The sequence below is a fragment of the Chinchilla lanigera genome, unplaced genomic scaffold (assembly GCF_000276665.1).
Source record: "Chinchilla lanigera isolate Chin_1 unplaced genomic scaffold, ChiLan1.0 scaffold00020, whole genome shotgun sequence".
NCBI lineage: Eukaryota > Metazoa > Chordata > Mammalia > Rodentia > Chinchillidae > Chinchilla > Chinchilla lanigera.
In genome coordinates this window covers 2,938,655-2,953,380 of record NW_004955421.1, presented here as the reverse complement: position 1 = coordinate 2,953,380, position 14,726 = coordinate 2,938,655, and positions in this window count along the sequence as shown.

The following is a 14,726-nucleotide window of genomic DNA, read 5'->3' as shown; positions in this document are numbered from 1 at the left end:
ACAAATATAAGATTATATTTAAGGATCTAAAAAGGTAAAGTAAACAACTCAAAAGAGTTGGAAGAAAACACAGGCTGTTTTACAAATGCAAGTTGCACTAAAAGTACAGAGAAAATAGAGCATGAATTGATAAAAGCACATGGTCATAAAGAATAAATTAGATAAATAGGCAACATAAAATAGATTCAGCTAGTAAAATATGAGAAAAGAGTCAAAGCATATTTGGACAAATTATACACTAAAGAAATTACAGAAACTGTAAATGAAAAAAATATTAAAAACGACGTTGCTGCCATAAAGGCCTGTGTTTATTCAACTAAAATCTTCTAGTTTTCCTCCCCCGTCAGAAAATTCATACAAAATCATCACAAATAAATATTGTGATTAAATTGATAAAGTCAAGGATGAAATTTTATGATGATACAGGGTAAAAAAGGAAAAAGAAAGAAAAAGAAAATCACATGTAATGAGACAACCTGTTTGACCTTGGATGTATATTCAAAACAACAGGACAAATGACTTATTTTCTCCAAAGTTATTTAGTATTTGACTGTAACACTGAACCAAGGAATAGGTTCACATACAAACAGCTATTGAGTTTTACAAAGGTACAAAAGCAATTCAGTGGGGGCAAAAAGCCTTTCTAAAAATTATTTTTGGATATCCATGAGGGAAGTGTTGGCAGAAACCTTCCACCTTATACAAAGTTAACTCAAAATATATCATACATTTAAACATAAAACTTTTAGAAGTAAATATAGGAAAAATTTGGGGATATTAGGTTTGGCAAAGCTCCTACTGTTGGGCCAAATGTCTAAGGTTTGTCATTGTTCCAAAGATGTCAATGGGAAAATGCTTACATGTCATGCATGATATCAAAAACATGATCTATTAAAAGATCAGTAAATTATACTTTATCAAAACTAAATACTTTTGTCCTACAAAAGACACAATAATGAAATAATCTATAGACATGAGAAAAAGTTTGCAAATTATCTATTCATTACGGACCTAGTATCTAGATTCTATAAAGAACCCTCAAAACTCAGTGGTAAAATACCAAGTATTCTAATTGGAAAATGGGTGAAAATAATGAGAAATCCACAGAATTTTCACCATCATCAGGGAAAGGTCTTGCCTCTTGGCTGTGGGTCTGTGGGGAAAGTGTGCTTGTGGCCTTCCATCACCACTTATAAGATTTTAGTAACCATTATTTTAACCAGTGAGCTCACGGAGAAGTCACTCTTCATCTATAATTAATAGAGTGGTTGAGAGTACATCATTTGGAGGGAAAAGAAAGATAAGAAATTGAAAGTGTAAAATGGAAGTTGTAGAAGAAGATAGAAAATTGGTTTTTAAAAAGCATGGAAGTGAGTCAAGTACAGCAGCAAAGACTCCACCATGTGCTGTAAGGGACGGTTCAGAAGTTAATGTTTTGTAGATTAAGTGAAGAACAGGTGGGTCATTACTGAGAGCATAGCTATTAGGGTGAGCGACGAAATGCAAAAAATCTCTCAGAAGGCTGAGTGTAGCTCAGTGGTACAGTGTTTGCCTAGGGGTGTAAGGCCCTGAGTTCAATAAGCAGCACTTTGAACAGAAAAGAAAATAAGGCCTCCAGCTTTATAAATTTGTTGTCACAAGAAATACAAACGAATATCATAGAATTCTCCCACTCATTTGTGCTTTCGTAGATATAGAGTCTGTCCCATTTTGTCCTTGTCTCTCATGCTCCACTCAGACTCAAGATGGGATAATCTATTTTTTCCAAGTTTATAAGTAAATAGTGCTTGCTTAATGTAACTGGAATTGTTTTGTGTGCCTGGCAAGAGAGATATCTAATTGATATGCATGTAATTTCATTACACAGAGTGAACTTTGCTGCTCCCATGATTACATACTTCTAGATATAGAGACATATAAAGATACAGACATAAAATATAGTATTAGCAGTACATTCTAAAGTATACTAACAGTAAAAATTGGAGGCTCAGTAAATACTAATATACAGTACAATTTTACCTATATGAGTGTACTTCATTTCACTAGTACTCTACTCTTAAATATTTAATTTATCATGAGTGTTTTGTTATTATACGCATACAGTATTGTGCTTACTTCTCTTACTCAGCTTGTGCTAATATAACACAATACTTGTGACAGGCTAATTTATGAACAACAGCATTTTTTCCCACTGTTCTGGAGGTTGCCAAGTTTCAGAGCCAGAGTCAGCAGCTTTGGCATGTGGACAGGACTGTTTTTTTTAGATGGCACCATTGGAGTCTCCCCACCGGGCAGAAGGGAGAAATGGCAAATGAGAAGACTGATACTACATTTTCACAAGACAAACAGGTAGAAGAGGCAAAAAGACATGTTAGTTTCCTCCAGCCACTTTCAAAAGCATTAACCCATTGATGAGTAACCACTTCCCCAAAGGTTCCATTATTAGATAACAGCACAATGGAGATTAAGTTTCAACACAGGCATGTTGGAGAATATACATGGAAATTATAGGAATACTCATTTTAAATTACTTTTAGGGTAATTTCCTGAAGTACAATTTCCTAGTTAACTATAAACATAATTTTAAATTATTTTTTATGTGTAATAAATTTTCTCTTAGAAGCCAGATCTCTAATACTTTGGCTAGTAATGTAGTGAAGATCAAGTTTCCACATTGCTTTATCCATTTACAGATAATTTGGTTAATAATGGGTAGTATTTTTCCTTTTGCCATTTTAATTGGGTAAAAATAGTATCACATTATTGTAATTTGTATTTCTTGATTTGGAAATCATAAAAAAAGTATTCTCTAGGTGGAGATAATGATCCATTCCTTCTCCATTGTTTTGAATTGACCATTTTCCATAAAGTAAATTATGATATATGTACTTAAAAATTTTCCACACTTGTGCTGTCACATAAGGTAGCAACTAGCCAAATATAACTATTTTTTCTTAATTAGGAAATGGATTTTAAAATGAAGCAGAATAAAAATTCAGTTTTTAAGTCATACTTGCCATATTTCAATTACTTAAAAATCACATGGGAATAAAAGCCAACATATTAGACTGCAGAGCAATATATTTTCATCATTACAGAAAGTTATATTCGATAGTGCTATTCTTGAATTTCTATTATGTAATGTAAAAATTAATAGATTTCTATAACTTTAAAAATTAATGTCTATTCATTTAGAATCTTTTCAGTATGCCCATGTTATTAATATCTTTTCTTCAGATTCATTTGGTGTCATAGTCCATTAGATGTTCTATGACAAAACACTATAGGTGGTGTGTCTTCTGAAGAGCAGAATGTACTTCCCTCAGTTCTGGAAGCTAAGCCTAAGACAAAGGCTCTGGCAGATGCAGTGTCTGGTGAGGCCCCTCTTCCTAATTCATAGGAAATAAAATTTCTGTTACCATACACGAGAGAAGGGACAAGGGTTGTCCATGGGGATGGTTTCATAAAGACAGTAATCTCTGCCCAGGCTGAAATACCACACTGTCGGAACTGGGGGATGGCAAGCGTAGTGCAGAGTGAAGATTCTCTGTTCTTATCAGAAGCCCTGTAGCTTCATTAATAAATGTGCCTCAGCTTATTCCATGGCTTTGGTGAACTTTCAAAGGCTTTGACCTTTTGCTTTGTCAATTTTATTGCTGTTTTGTTGCTTTTGAAAATGGGTTGCTCTCCTTATCCCATCAAGATCATGATGTGCATGGTAATTTCACATGCTCAGCTTTCCTGATAGAGTGACAACTTGCCTCGTCTGAGGAGTTACTGTAGATGAATTTCTTTAGATATCAGAGATCCAGATAAATCCCTATTTTGAAATTCCAGAGAGGCAGAAACACTGTGGATGAGCAAATATAGAGGAAGCAGAAATAGAAATGGTTATAGCATAAGCCTTTCCCTCTGGACCAGAGTTCATTTTAAGTGCTTACTGTAGGAGCAAAACCTAGCTAAGGCAGGTACCTTATTTATTGTCCTTGAATGACTCCCCATAGTTTCTTTCCTCATCTTAATGCTTAAGGGGAAGATACGGAACACTGTGGATATTACCCTACATAGTATTTGTAAAATACTCTTCTGTTGGTGGTTGATTCTTATTATTATGTTTGGAAAATTATATTAAAATAACCTCTCATATATTCATGAAAAAATGTGCAGCAATTTGGAGATTCATTTGAGCAACTGAAAGAAATTTTTGTGCAGGATTTCTTCATGTATTTACAAGGAACTTAGAAGTAATCTGTTACTCAGTATTATATTAGCTTTCCAAAACCACAGTGAGATACTTGACATGGGCTACTTCTGAAGTAAAGATGGATTCGAGAAGTTCAAAGTGCAGGATCACATGGCACCCACTGGTTTGGTGTCTGGCAAGAGTGGTGGCAACCCATCATGGCAGCAATGCGGTGGAAACCAAAGGTCATATTTTTAACTAGAGAAAATAGGGGAGATCTGGGTCCCACAATCTCACTAGATCCTACCTTTTAGAGGTTAGTGAGACCTCACAATACACACCGCCTTGCACACTAAGACTTAACACATGGATCTTTCAGGGAAACTCAACATCCAAACCATCGCAGGAAACAAATAAAAAATCTAAGTGATGATCCCAACAGAGGCCCTAACTTGAACCGTTATTGATAGGAGATGAAACTGCAGAAATCCAATGGATATGGGAAAACCAAATCCTAAAATTACATCCGGGATTCCTACAATTGCTTACTTGTTGCTCCCATTAGTATGGATGCATTTCTCTTGTAAAGAGTGAGAAATTTCCACATGTGGACCCTAGGTATCCTTTCCATTGCTTCTTCCCAGAGAAATCCTGCTATGCCTAATTTCCACTGATGAATCCTTGACTAAGTTAGGATTCCCTGGATTCACTGTCCTCTTTCTTTCATAAATAATACTAACCTAACCTCATTAGTCAGAAAGTCTGAAATCTCAAGTGACCCCATGGAGCTCCCAATGCAATAATCTCTGCTCTTATCTGAAAGGGGAGAAAAAAATAGCTATTAGGAAAAGCCAAGTTTTGTGATCCAGGAAGTAGCTGATGATGTACAGACTGAGTGAAGAGGTGGCTTTCTTGACTATGAAAAAGGAAACTGGATAATTCTTTGGTAAAACAGAAAAATCGTTTGTTGTTTTTGTTGCTGATTTTGGTATTATTTTAAAGATGAGAAGATTGTTGAGAAGGTTGTAATGGTTAAAGGAGCCCATAGAAAAATGGTGTATTATAGTCTCTGAAATGACCAACTGACTAACCTCCCGAATGTAAAGAACTGAATATCTTTGCTGTTTTTAATAGAATACATTAGAGCCAAAACAACACTCGTATCATCATTTTTTTTTTAATAAACCATAAAGACAAACTCAACATGTATTTTCACCTTAGGCTCTAGGGACAAATTCTGTTAGTAAAATCCATTAATGCAAAACAAGCTACAAGCACATGTATGGTCCTCCTTATCAGTGTCAAAAAATAGAGCTGCAGTTACCACCTTATATTTACAAAAACACCATTACAAAAACATACATTTATTCACTGTATCATTTTCTGTTTTGACATTTGCCATCTGCTGAATTACTTATTTTGGAGAAGCTTTACCAGGCTTTGTACCTTCATAGTCCCTGTTCCATTATGAAATTCACCAAGTAATGTCAGTGCCTTGGTCATCTATGCTGTTAAAAACAAATGGCAACAAAACATTTTAAGTGCATCAGATAATAAATGAACTATTAATGGATCAGAAGGACAAGTGTGCTCATTTGCAAATCTGTGTGATTTGAAAATAGTTTATTGTAAGGGCGAGGCTAGTTCAATTTTTAACCTAACTTATGGTGAGAATAATTTCTATGACACAAACATTTGTACACAACACAATCGAGTTGCAGAAATGGGCATCTAAAAGTAATGAAGTGATTTTCTTATTTTGTGAGTTAAAATTTTACAGAAAATATTGTCCTCTACTTGCCACTGCGGCAGCTCAGCAGACTGTGAGCCATCTTGGTCCCTCCAGGGCATGCCCTTTCTTCTGAGACAGAGTTTCTGGGGAACGAGAAAACTCAGAGCTACATATGATCATTTGTTTTCTATACGAAAGGTCTTGACTAAGGCTTGGGCTAGTTTTCGTGGTCCATGAAGAATTAATATTCCCAAAATTGTTCAAGGGCACCTCATATTTGAGGGAAAGAAGTGAATTTCTGTTGGAGTAATTCCTCTTTGAACATGTGTATACTGGAGACTTATGACTTAGACTTTAAAAATTAATTCCTCTAATATAAAAAGGTTTGTAAATGACTTACTTTTGGTTTAGTTGGAACTGGAGTAAATACACTGAAGCAAATGATCATGTGGGGTTGAAAAGAAAATATAACTGACATATTGTCTTGCGCTTACAGATAATACTAAATCATTGATACAAACACTTTCCGTAGTTGTCATAAAAACAAACTACTTTGTTTATGTGGTAATTTTGAAGGAAACTGCAGAAAATTTTCCCAATAGCAAGGATTTGGATTCAGGGAACTGCCTTTTATGAAGAATGAAAATTTGGTCACTTATTTAACATTGCTGGTTTTTATTTTTTAGTTTTAAAAGGGGATCTGTGTTTACTTCATAGGGCTCTTATAGGACTAGATGGTGTAATGGTTATGAGCAAGTATTACCCTTTTTTGATGAAAGGAACAGATGTTTGCCTTTTTCCATTCATGTTCTCCTCTAGATAATCATAAAGAACAATTTCTCTTCTATTTGGCTGTGAATATATCAAGTTTTAAGCCACTCTATACACAGTGCCTTAGGAAAATGATGCTCAGACTCCAATCCCACAGAATGAGATTCCTTATGTCCTCCATCCTGTGCTTTGAGACTGGCAGTGTTTGTTATGCTAGACTACTAATTCCTGATATTTAACACCCAAATACATGGTGGAAAGCTGCTGTAATGCTTATTCCATGGAAAAGGAAAGTATAAGACCCTTGAATGGAGCATAATCCCACACAGTGTTTTTTGCCTTTTTTGGTTGGATCCTTCTCTGGTTTTGGTATGGGGGCAATGCTAGCTTCCAGGAATGAATATGGGAGTATTGCTTCCCTTTCAATTCCTTAGAGTTTGAGGAGTGGTGACATTAGATCTTCTCTAAATTTCTTGTAGAATTCAGCAGTGAACCCCTCAGTGCCAGCTACGCCTCGAAAGACTCAAACTTATGCAATTAGGAATGATAAGGGTGAAATGACAACTGATCTGCAGAAATCCAGATCATATATACCTACTTTGAGAACTTTTATTCTAACAAAATGGAAAACAGAAAAAATGGACAAATTCCTAAACACATATGAATGACCAAGTTTGAATCAAGAACGTATAGAAATTCTAAATAAATAAATATTAGTTAAGGAAATTGAAAATGTAATTAAAAACCTACCAACATATAAAGCCCAGTCCCTGAGGGATTCACTGCAGAATTCTACAAGAAATTTAGACAAGATCTAATGTCAGGCAGGTTCTTGTGCCGCTGAGCTATATCCCAGCCCTAGTAAATTTTTTTTTTTTTTGTACCGGGAATCAAACTCAGGACCTTGCTCTTGCCAGGTAGGCAGATCTAATGTCACTACTCCTCAAATTCTTTAATGAATTGAAAGAGAAGCAACACTCTCATATTCATTCCTGGAAGCAAGCATTACCCTGATACCAAAACCAGAGAAGGACCTAACCAAAAAAGACAACTACAGGCCAATCTCCCTATTGAGCATAGATGCAAAAATCCTCAATAAGTTACTAGCAAACAGAATGCAGCAAAATCATCAAAAATATTATACACAATAAGCAAGTACAAGTTATCCCAGGGATGCAGGGATGACTCAGTGGCATATTTAAATCAATAAATGTACAACACCATTTAAACAGAGCCAAGGACAAAAATGATATGATCATTGATTTTATTTAATCTTTCAAAGAACCAGCTCTGATTCTTGATTCTTTGTGTTGTTTTCTTAGTCTCCACTGCATTAATTTCTGCTCTGATTTTAATAATTTCCTCCCTTGTATGAGCTTTGGGCTTCATTTGCTCTTCTTTTTTTAGAAGCTTGAGGATCAACATTAAGTTGTTTATTTGTGCTAGCTCTGTTTTCCTGATATGGCTATTCACCAGTATAAATTTCCCTCATAGGACTGCTTTCATTATGTCCCATAAATCCCAGTATATTGCATAGACATTATTGTTTACTGTAGAAGCTGTCTAATTGCTTCTTTAATTTTGTCTGCTATCCATTGGTTATTCAGGACAGTGCTATTGAATTTCCATGTGTTTATGAAATTCTTATGGTTTCTTTTGCCATTGATTTCCAATTTCATTGCACAATGGTCTCCATCTTTGCCTTTCAGTCTAACAATTTTTTTTAATTAAATGTGTTTATAGCATATTGTTAGATCTTCTTACTTAATCCATTCTGCCAGTCTGTTTCTTTTGAGGGCTGAATTGAGACAATTAACATCAATGGTTATAACTGACATATATTGACATCCTTGTCATATTTTCCAGTTGTTGGCTCCTTTTATTTTGCTCTGTTTAATTTTTTGCCCTTCCTGGTTGATTCATTCTGTGGAGGCTTTTGGACTTGTAATCCTTGTTATCTCTTTCTATAATGTCCTCCAGAACATTTTGGAGTGCTGCTTTCATGTTCATGACTTTCCTCAGGTGTCCTTTATTATGGAAGTATCTTATTTCTCAGTCAACTTTGAAAGATAGTTTTGCAGGGTACATCAATCTGGACTGTAGTTGGTTTTCCTGTAGGATTTGAAATATTTCACTCTAAGATCTCCCTGACTTGAGGGCTATGTTGAGAAGTCTATTGTGGTTCTGATAGGCTTTCCTTCATAGATGATTTGTTTATTTTCTCTAACAGCATTTAATATTCCAACATGCTGCATTTCTAACATCTTGACTATCATATGTCTTGCTGTAGATTTTTTTTTTGTCATAGCTAATGGGAGTTCTAGATACCTTATTAACTATATGTCAAATTCTTTTTTCCTGTAAGGAAGTTTTCTGCCATGATTTCTGTGAACAGGTTTTTTTATGTCACTTGCACTAGTTCCTGCTTTTTCATTGACTCTGATCAATCTGGATGTTACTGTTCTTCCCATTATCTGGGAGCTTCTGGATTGGTTTCTTGAGGTCCCTTGCTATTATTAACAAATATTTCTTTTCATGATTGCTAACTGCAATCCTATCTGCTGTATCTGAGACTGTCTGCTCACATTGGCTCATTCTATTGCATATACTTTCAGTCTCCTGAATACCTGTTTGAATCTGTTTTATGGTTTCCATTTCTTTCCTATATTGGGAATTCATAGTTTCCATCATTTTCTTAAGTTCCTCTATTTTTATCTGTATTTTTTCTAGAGCACTAAGCGTGTCTTTCATTATGGTCACCATCTCTGTAGTCATCTGAGAAATTATTTCTGATTTGATATTTTTAGAGCCTCACTCATTTTCTTCATTACTTCTGCCATTACCCTTTCAGAGCATACAGATGAGTGGCTTTTGTATTTTTCCACATCATTGCCTTCTGTGTTTGCTTTCGGTGAGCTGCAAATGTGGTGTTGTATCTTATTTAAGTGTCTTCTCATTTTTTGTTTTTAGTTTAATTACTTGATTAATGCTTGTAAATTCTCTATAGAGCATAGGTTTTACTGTTAGTATTTAGGCTCTTTAGGAAATGACAGGTATAGCTTGCTTTTGGGTTTTGACACTGTTGCAAGATCCTACCTCTTCATTTTATTTTATTTTATTTTATTTTATTTTTTATTTTTTTGGTTTTTCTCTGGTACCGGGAACCAAACTCACGACCTTGCACATGCCAGGCAGGCGCTTTTGCCGCTGAGCTAAATCCCCAGCCCCCTACCTCTTCATTTTATTTGGGATGAGATTTTACTGTCTACTTGGCCTAGCCCCTGGGTCCTTGGCAGTGGCCCATCATATTTTTTATGAACCACAGGGAATCTCCATCTTGGTATACTAGGAAGAAAAAGTGGTTAGAATAATTATGTCACTTTGGCTAAGGTGGTGCAACCAGCAATAACAATAGCATCAACACACAGCCTGGAAAATGATAAACTGGAGTAACTACTAATTTGCCAACTTTAACTGTATAAACCAGATTTATGGTTATATAACAAAGCCTAAAATGAACCAGAAGATTGTATGCTGCAAGTAAGCCCTCAGTATGGCAATGTTACACTTAGGGCAGAAGATTTAAAAGGGGTTATGTCCTAGTTACTTTTCTGTCATTGCTGAGACAAAATACCTGATGCCCAAAATTAAGAAAGGAAAGATTTATTTAGCTCACAGTCTGTGGAGGTTTCAGTCCATAATTGTCTGGCTCCAAGGCAGGGTGGCACATGGCAGGTGGCAACCATTCAGGGTGGCAGAAAATAGCAAAAGAAAAAGAGCAAAAGGGAGGAGAAGCAGCAGTGAGGGCAAGGCTCTTTCTCTCCCTTATATTGTATGCAAAGTACTCGCTCCAGGGTGGCTGTAGCACTCACACCCATAATCCTAGCATTGGACCACGGATCAAAAAAATCTCTAGAAGCCTGCCTCATGGCTGCATGAGGTTTTGGAGGGGCATCCAGACACAAACCAGAACAGGTTAAGGGTAAAAAATAGAGAAATAGAAATAAAATAAGAGATTAAAATCAAGGCAGGGGAACAAAGGAAGATCATGCAAACTTTGGAAAACTGGTGCAGAAGACAAGAGGGAAAGAGAAAGGGAAGATATAAAAACAAGAAAAGAACAGAACAACAACAACAACAAAAAAAACTGAAAGCCATGTTCACACTGAAAAACAAGAACAAATAATGAAGAAACACAAACAAACAAATGAGAGAAGGAAAATCAAGAAAATAAGAAAAGAATGTCCATTTCAAATTGTGCATCTAATGCCTCTGGTAGAAACATGAGATGGAGTCCAGATCTAAGTCAAATAACCCCAGCAAGCCAAGAGCAGCTTCATGGCATGGTAGTCCACAATCCCAGTGACCCTATACTGCTATTTCCTCTGAAGCTCAGACTGGACTCTGGTGGCAAGGCTGGAAACAGACTGCACAGCCTACAGCCGTCTTCTTGTCCACTGTGGACTGAAACTCAGCAGGAAGCCACCAGGTGGAGCCAGCAACTGCTTTGAGTCCAGAGCCCAGATGGTCTCTCTCCAAGATGGTGCCCAGCCAATGGCTCTCTCCTGAAAGATGTCAGAAGGGAAACAAGTCACCAGCAACTGCAATCCTCTGTGTCCACTGCTCCACTCCACTGGTGCACTTTTCTGTGGAAGCCTCTAGGGTTGCCAGCAGTTACTGAGAATCTTCAGGTCAAGGCATCTCTGCCATGCAATGAATCCTGTCTCAGGGAGGAAGTGTTATCTGTTTCTCCTTGTTTTGTTGAAGTTTCCCTCTTAGCTTTCCCTGTGGGCTTCAATTCTTGCTTCACATCTTTCCTGGATTCTGGTGATCCATTTCCTTCCTTCTTCTCTTCCTGATGTGAATGTTTTCCAGTGTGTGAACACTGAATCTCAGAGAGGCTCTTTAATGCTCACCACTCTGCCATCTTCTTGGAAGTTCTGTACTGTAAATTTAAAAAATCTAGAAGAAAAGATTTTCAATGTTTTCATTTTAAATGTTTGAGGAAACAAATATACTTAACATAATTTAAATATTACACAGTATAGTACATGTATCAAAAGAATACAAAATCCTCCCATAGAATGTACAATTTTTATATTTTGTATTTATTTTTAAAAATTAATTAAAGTAATTAATTTTTTAAAAAGGATATCATCTAGAATGCAAAAGAACTCCTTCTAGGGCATAAAATGAAAATAAGAAGCTTACAAGGAAAATGATTGAGAATGTAGACTATGAGGAAACCAAATTGTCAATAAGCACGAGGATTTGCAATGTTAGCAGCAATTAAAGAAAGGCTAATCTGTGTGGACCCTGATTGGCTCCCCAGTGTGTTCTCTTTTAAAAATCAGCTTAGACATGCACTTATTTATTTTTTGTGTATTTTTATTAACTTTCAATGAGAAGTTAAAAAGCATTGAAAAGTAAAAACAATAGACTAATACTTTTACAAAGCTATTATTTTATATCCTTACAGATTAGCAAAGATTTAGACAACTGAATGGATATCAAACACTATCATCTTTGAATGAAAATATGCCTCCTGCATTTCTAACAGAAGTACAAAATGATACCATTCTGGGGGAAGATACGGCACTCTTTAGTGAAACTTAGGCTGCTCAGTTTCTAGACACTACATTCCATTCATGGGAGCACACTAAGAAAACCCCACTGAGATCAATCTAAATAACTGATATAGTAAATTGAGGTAAATAGGTTAAATGATGTTGTACATAGAGATCTAGAGATACTTGTTATCTCTCAGATATTGTGGGCCACACGTATGTGATGTAGTGGGGAATAAGTAGAAGACAGGACATACCTTGTTGGGTGTGTGAGCACTGGACACACTTTGTTGGATGTAAGATGAAGTGTGGAGACAACAGAAAGTACCCAATTAAGTATTGCATGACTAAATTTTTAAGAGCAAATAAAGCATTTTCTCCTTTAGTACTAAGCTTGTAGAAGAGAGCTGAGGGAAAAAGAAAAGTGGAAAAAATGGACAGGAGCAATTATATGAAAAGAAGACAATGGAGTCTGAAACAACTCCAACTTCTAAAACATCTCTAGAGTAACAGAAAGCCATTCTGAGAGATACAGATTGTGATGGCCTGAATAACTACTGAAGACAAGGACTCATGAAATGCTAAAACAAAGAGAGTGTATTCAGGTGAAATCACAAGTGGCAGACTGGTAAAGGCAAAATAAGGCCTTGCAGCTAGTGAGTTACTTGTGTTCATGCTTTAGGTTTCTTTCATGCACTAGCCCATCAAAGAGACTGCACTTAAGGGTGTATCAATTTTAATAAATACAACCATGGTATGTTTTATAAATCTAATGGAGATGCCCAAAGTGCTGCATTTTTAGCCTCCACTTGAGAGATAGGCCTTTTCCTTCTCCCCTCTCCTCCTCCTTCTCTTTCTTGTACTGTTTGTGTTGAAAGAAAAGACATTACTGGTACCATCTACTCAGTTGTATCATCCCCAGAACTTTGCCTGAAGAGATCATGGAAGATCTCTCTTTCCCAAGAATCAGTTAATGCTCAGAGATTTATTTCCTTTTCTCCTCTCAATCAGTACAAAATAAATGCTGTTAGGGATTAGCCGCAGCTAATTAGGAGCAGCTTCCAGCACAGCTGAGAGACAATATTGTCTTCATCGTACATTTCACAAAAGGTAGAGGAAGTAAGCAGGGATGCCATAGTGTCTCTGATATGTGTGCAGCTTATTGAATTAATTACACAGCTCTTTCTCCTGCTAGCTCTGAAAGAAAAATGTGGAAGAGCTAAATGCCTTTGTAAAGAACACCAGTGGATTCCTAGCTAGATTCACATTTAATATCATGAGGACTGATGGCTTTTCTACCTGGGGTTGCACAAGGTGACCACTGAAACTTGGATAATTGCTATATTTGGACAGATTTTCAGCATTCTAGAAACCAAAAAACCCAATTTGCTCCCCTGTGGAGTCTTATTATTGCAGTCAGTTAGATAAATAAACGTGTAATCTATAACTTCCAGCATGAATTACCTATTTCACAGCCTGATCCAGAGCATGAAAGAAATCAAAGAGAGACAAAGAGATTTTTTTTTTGCAATTCCATCCACTGTGTGTAAATTGATGAAACAGCTTATGAAGCTCATTAATTAAGTGAGCTGACCCCTGAAGGGTAATGCATGGCATCTGGAAGTGTCCAGCTAATCAAAGCAAATAGCTGCAGATGTTACCTGCTGGACTGCAGTTAGACTTCACAGAAATTACTGGTAGTTTAAAGCCTTCCTTCTTTCTCAAAGCACAGGCCTATATTAGAAATGGGAACAGCAGTACCAGAGTGCATGTTAGAAGGCAGATTCTTGGACTTCATCCTGGACCCACTGAGCAGAATCTTCATTTAAAGATCCTAAATGATTCATGTCCAGGGTAAATTTTGAGAAGCACTGGTTTAAGATGATTCAAAACTTTTCCAAAGGCTACCTGATTTTTGAGATCATCACTGATATCTAAGGAAGAAGGACATACACAATGTATTAGTTCACTTGGATTCTGAAATCAGACCAGAAAGACACAAACACTAGAAGAATGTTTACCAGTTTTGTGGACTTCGGTAAGTTGTCAATGTATGTAGGTTTAGTTTTCTGAACTAAGATGTGGGATAATAATATTGCTTCCTTTATGGGATTGTGGTGTGTGTGCTATGCTGAGAGCACACTGCTTTCATTAAATCCTCAGAACAACTTCACTGTCACTCACTATGATTTGAGAATGGAGATAGTGAAAGCATAGTTTTGGAAAGCATACCACGCCATCTGCTACAGACCTTATTTCTTGATTAAAAATCATGATTGGACCTTTGCTTACCTTTTCCTGGCTTGCTTTTCTTCAGGAAAACAAGACTCTGTCCGCTTGAATCTTAAACACTTTTTTTCTTCTTAATGCAATTCTAAACTTAGTTCATTTTCCACCAAGATCTTATTTATACTTTATGGCTTGATGCTTATAAAAGTAGACCAAAGTGAGAAATGTTCTGTTCTTTGTGCAA